This window comes from Herpailurus yagouaroundi, unplaced genomic scaffold (assembly GCF_014898765.1).
Source record: "Herpailurus yagouaroundi ecotype Mexico unplaced genomic scaffold, PumYag 140, whole genome shotgun sequence".
Classification (NCBI taxonomy): domain Eukaryota; kingdom Metazoa; phylum Chordata; class Mammalia; order Carnivora; family Felidae; genus Herpailurus; species Herpailurus yagouaroundi.
In genome coordinates, this window is record NW_024412395.1 from 63,533,234 (window position 1) to 63,539,233 (window position 6,000).

A 6,000-nucleotide genomic window follows, 5' to 3' on the forward strand; every position below is an offset into this window, starting at 1 on the left:
AGTCCTTGATAATTTCGTGAATAGATTAATATAATATGTTTTAATTTTTTGTGTATATTTTCAATTTATTCTAGACTGAATGCTGGAAGACAGATCTTAAATTGTGACTTCTTTTTTTTTCCCTATGTCACTTGCCCAATAAAGAAAACTTTGGGGGCTCTTGGGTGGCTCAGTTGGTTGAGTGTCCAATTTTGGCTCAGGTCATGATCCCAGAGTCATGAGATTGTGCCCTGCATCGGGCTCCACGCTGAGCATGGAGACTGCTTAAGATTCTCTCTCTCTCTTTCCTTCTGCCTCTCTCCCTGGCTTATGCCCTCTATCTCTCTTTCAAAAAAAAAAAAAAGGTATTTAAAAAAAACAAAACATTGCATAGTTCTTAGCTTTTCAAGGTGATGCATTATGCACAAACTGCTGCTTCAGAATCACCGGCAGCATTTGCTAAACGAACCTATTGCTGTGCACATCCCACATGTACTGAATCAAATCTCTGGATGGGTTCTGGGAATCAGCATTTTTATAAAGCAACACAGATAATTCTGATGTACACTAACACTTGAGAACTATTGGAAAGGATAATATTCAGCCAAACATTTAAAACCCTTTCAAATATGTCCCTGTGTATTCCAGTTTTATTTCCCACTAGTCTTAATAAAGCTCTCTGCTTAGAAGCAATCACTCTGGATATGCTATGCTCAATTTACCTCTGAGATTTCGGTCTCAGAATGCCTCATTCATTCAAAATGCCTCATGTTTCCTCTGCATCCAGCTTTCAAGTCCTCGTTTTCAATGGAATCTTTCTATGTTTTACTGAGCACCTACTGTATGTCAGGTATTTCATAAAATACTGTCACTATCCATAGAGTAACCTAGCTATAATTGTTCCCATTTTACAGGCGAGAGCATTGAGACTGAGTACAGTTAAGCAGCTTGACCTCAGCTATAGAAGTAGTAAGAAGTAGTTTAGTTGATTCAAACCCAATACTGACTCAAAGCCCATGCTCCTTCCAGTGGTGGTTTTTAAGTTGCCTCTGCAGGACCCTCTGATGTGACTGCATAAACACAGCAGATCTGTTTTCATGTGTTTACACACTAGGACTTTCATACAAGGTGAGTTTTGGATTCGGCTTACCCATTTTTGAAGCCCATTGTACAAGGTACATAAGGGCAGTTAGGGCACTCAAATAGAATGCATTAGGTTATTATTTAACTGCTAAACATGTGTTGGCTTTTCAGAAGCTAGATCATAAGCTCCTTGGGGAATGAAAGCAATTAAAAAAAAACCAAACATCCCACTTATTACCTAGTGTAGTAATACTTGCATTTAGTAGGTCACTAAATATCTGCTTAAATTAAATAAAATCCAGGCCATTGAAAGATGTCCTTCCATTGAGTAGGAGACACTAGTCCCAGAAAGTTAGAAATTGGGAATATTTGAGGGCGAGAACTATCAGTTTATTAGGGCATGTATAAGATGTGAACTTAATAAATACGAAAAATTTTAATTGTTATACATTTACCATCAACTGGCTAGATTAGAAAACATTTTCCAGAATATTTCTGTGTTCAATGTAAAATAAAGCCCAAAATATTAATAGAAAAATTCTACTAAGAAGATATAACATAAAAACTACATTGAGATATAAAATTTTGGTATTTTATAGACCTAATATCAATAAATTTCTTCTATAAAATTTAAAACTGAAGAAAATTTTTAACACTTGTTTGTCTGTTATAAAACATTTATATTGTTACCTTACCATTCTACCTAACCTCCGATATATTTGTAAGTTAGCCCAAAAAAGTCCATGTTCTCACATCACAAAAACACATTTAGCGCAAATGAATTGACTTCCTCCTTCGCAAAACAACTCTGTATGATTAATGAATTATTCTATTAAAGTTTGCATTGAAGAGAAGCAATCAATGGAGTAAATATTTTTTATCTGTCAGGTACAGTGCTAACTTTCCACCAAGCCTCTTTGGCAATGCTCTATTTTCATGTTTTCAGTGTGTTGGCAAGAAGAAAAGTTTTCAGTGAGGTTGTGGTACATAAGTATTAATAAGCATTGAATTCCTAACAACACTGGCTGTCAAACCTGTGTGTATTAATGTGAATTAATGGGGTTCTTTTCTCCCAAGAGGAAAACAAGTTGTTGCAGGTTAAACCATGATAAGCAAAACATAGGCAATGTCAGTTTGATAGAAAGCCTTCAATTTACAGGAGTGACCTTTAAAAAGGGAATGCATAAATAATCTCAACATAATCATTTGATATAATATTTTGAGTTTACAGTTTAGATAGCGCTAAAGCATATTTATTTATTTATCTGGTTTTTAAAAATTGTGCCTTTTGGGAAATCACCTCAGTGCAGAATTAAGGCAAAATGACAGTGATAACAACAAACATGAACAACTAAAACAATTGTGGAATGAAGAATGGTTTGAAAAAGTCACCCTTTTAAAGACTTACCATTGTGGAAAGTCAGGGATTTTTAATAGTTCCAAATTACACAGAGCAAGTAGAAAGTAGTTGTTGGTATTAAAAGGATACTACTTCAGGGCTACTCAACCAGTACATTTTCTTTTCTTTTCTTTTTTGTAAATGTTTGTTTATTTTGAGGGGTGGGGAGGAGCAGTGAGAGGGTGAGAGAATCCCAAGCAGGCTCTGCGCTGAGCTGAAATCAAGTCAGATGCTTAACTGACTGAGCCACCTAGGCTCCCCTCAACCAATACATTTTCTATCTTAGTAATCCCCATTTCCAAGTTGATCCAGGGCTTCCATTGTTTTTTTTTTTTTTTTTAATGTTTGTTTATTTTATGAGAGAGAGACAGAGTGTGAGTGGGGGAGGGGGAGAGAGAGAGGGAGACACACAGTCTGAAGCAGGCTCCAGGCTCGGAGCTGTCAGCACAGAGCCCAACGTGGGGCTCAAACTCACAGACCAGGAGATCATGACCTGAGCCGAAGTCGGATGTTCAGTCGGGTGGCGACTGAGCCACCCAGGCGCCCCCAGGGCTTCCGTTATTTAGAATCGTGCCAAGGGGACTCAGATCACAAATTATCTTCTATATCAGTAAAAATAACCCTCTACCATTCAGACTGAGAAGTAAGGTTTAGCGCCCAAAAGAAAAGAAGGAAGATGTCTGTGCAGAGACTACTCTGCCAGAAGCAAGTGGAAAGTCTGTTTCTAATGGTGTCAGAATTTGAGGGAAAGAGGTAGTCAGACACAGATTCCTTCTTCAGGCCGATAACTTCACAAGACAGCCAAAAATAGACCAGTTTTTGTTCCCTTCTCCTTTGGAATATTGGAATGCCACCATTTAGGGTAGCTTGTGTGTCACCATGGGAGGCAGTCAAGTGGGAATGGTTGATGAAGGTGGCTAGAGGGTTAAGCCTAAGGCAGCATACCTGGTTCCCACAGACAAGCTGTCTGGAAGGGAGCTCGCTGGGAACTTGCCTAAAGTGGTTTCCTGTAATGGGGGGGGGGGTGAGGCTAGACACTCCATGGGAGCCACCTCCAGACCCTATGAGGACATCAGCACAGCAAGCAAGGCCAGATTGGGGGTTCAGTAACTGCAGGTTGGATGGGGTGGAGGGTGGAGTCTCATCCGGCTATGACTGAGCAGAGAAAACAGATCGTGTATCCCTCAGTCATACAATTTGGTATACTCAAGGATCACACCGGCCATCCTATAGTGGAGATCAGCACAAGGATGGCAGCTACATGGAAGGGATGATCCCCTTGAATTCTTTCCAATACCCAGATGCCAGCTTTTGGGAAGAGAAAGGTGAAAAGAACATGTCTGATAGGGAGTTAAACTTTGAGTTGACTGAATTTTTATATCACAGAGTCTGTTTAAATTGCAGCTGTTAACTGGAAGTTTTGAGATAAATCTCTGTCCTCTCATTTTCTTCAAACAGGATAGAGTATTGAGAAAAATATGAAATGAGTTATGGAAAATAAAGAAGTTAGACTTTTCTTTGCTCATTTCCTGAGGAGTATGCATTTGTGAATTTGTGGTGAAACTGCTGTACTCTTCCCTATTGCCTGCCCCCTTCCACTCTTCAGCTGGTATCCTGGCTTGCTTTCTCACTGAGAAAATGGAAGGGATCTGAAGAAAACTTCCACAGGTTTCCATCGCTACATTTTCTCACCTACAAACTTCTGTGACCGTATACTCGATTTTCACTTCTGTATGTATAGAGGAATTGTCTGATGTTCCATCCAAGGGCAAACAACTTCTTCTAGGGCACTGGATCCTATCTCTCTTGTCCATGACAACACTTCTCACTTCTCTTTTGAGTTATCAGTTCCTTCCTTGCTATGAATTATTCCATCATAAAATAACATGGTGTTCTCTCTGTCCTGTCTTAGTTGGTAGCAAATTATCATAGACTGGGTGGCAAATAAAACAAACATGTATTTCTCACAGTTTTGGAGGCTGTGGAGCCTAAAATCAAGGTGCTGGCAGTTCTGGTGGCTGGTGGGAGCCCACTTCCTGGCTTGTAGATGGCCATCTTCTTGCTATGTCCTCACATGGCAGACACTAGAGGGAGACAGAGCAAGCTCTCACAGTCTCTTTCTTTATAGCAAAACTTCTCAAATGCCTCCAGTTTCTCTCTTCCAGTTCTTTTTAAACCCACTGCCATGTGTTTTGGCCCCCAACATTCTGCTGAAACTGCTCTTATGAAGGTAACCAACGACTTCCATGTTGCTAAATGCAATGGCTAGTTCTCCATTTTTATCTGCTTTGACCCATCAACAGCATTTGCCACAGTTGGTCATTCCTTTTCCTCTTTCTCTTTGTTTTATTCTCTTACCTCACTGACTGTCCTTTCTTAGTCTCTTTTGTTGGCACCTCCTCATCTTTCCAACTTCTCAGTGTTGGGGGTGGTAAGGGCTCAGTCCTTGCGTTTCTTCTCTTTTCTGTCTACACTTATTCCTTTTGTGATCACTTCCAGTCTCATGATTTTTAATATCATCCCTACGCTGGTATTTTCCAATTCTTTGATCTAGCATGAAACTGTCTTCTGAACTCCTAACTCCTGTAATAAATTGCCTGTTCATCAACTCCACTGGGGTATCTAATACACATCTCAAACCTAACATGTCCAAATGAAACTCCCCCCCCCCCCCCCTCCTCGGTTGATGATAACTCCATCCTATGGTTGTTCAGGCCAAAGAGCAATGGAGTCCTTCCTTGACTCCTCCTTTTTTCTCACAATCTGTATCAAATCCATTAGCAAATCCAAGAATCCTCTTCTTTCTCATTGTCTCTACTACCACCACTGCCATTTTTCACTATTTCTACCTCTGTATCCCTAGAGTCTATTCTTAACTTAATCAGAGTGATGTTTTTGAGAGTGAGGTCGTGATCTCCCTCTGCTCAAAACCCTCTAAAAGTAAAAGCTGAAGTTCTAACCCTGGTTTACAAGCTCCTATATAGTTTTCCTGTCCCTTCTTTGTCACTTCTTTACCTCACCTATTACTCTCCCCCTTGCTTACTCTGCTTAGCCACACTGGTCTCCTGGTTTTTTTTGTCTGTCTGTTTGCTTTTTTAAATTTTTTTTTACATTTATTTATTTTTGAGAGACAGAGACAGAGCACAAGTGGGGGAGGGGCAGAGATAGAAGGGGACACAGAATCCAAAGCAAGCTCCAGGCTCCGAGCTGTCAGCACAAAGCTCTGATGCGGGGCTCCAACTCACAGACCACGAGATCATGACCTGAGCCGGAGTCGGATGCTCAACCAACTGAACCACCCATGCACCCCAACTGGTCTCCTGTTTGTAAAAAACACTGGGCATGTTCTGATCTGAGAGCTTTTGCATTTTCTATTCCTTCTGTTGGAAAGCTCTAACTCTAATATCTGCATGACTCAGACTCTCATCCTATTTGTTTTTATTTCCCACATGTCACATTCTCAGTGGGGCCTTCTCTGACCGCCCTATTTAAAATTGCAGTTTCTACTCCCTGATCTGGCATTCTCTATCCTTTTTCTG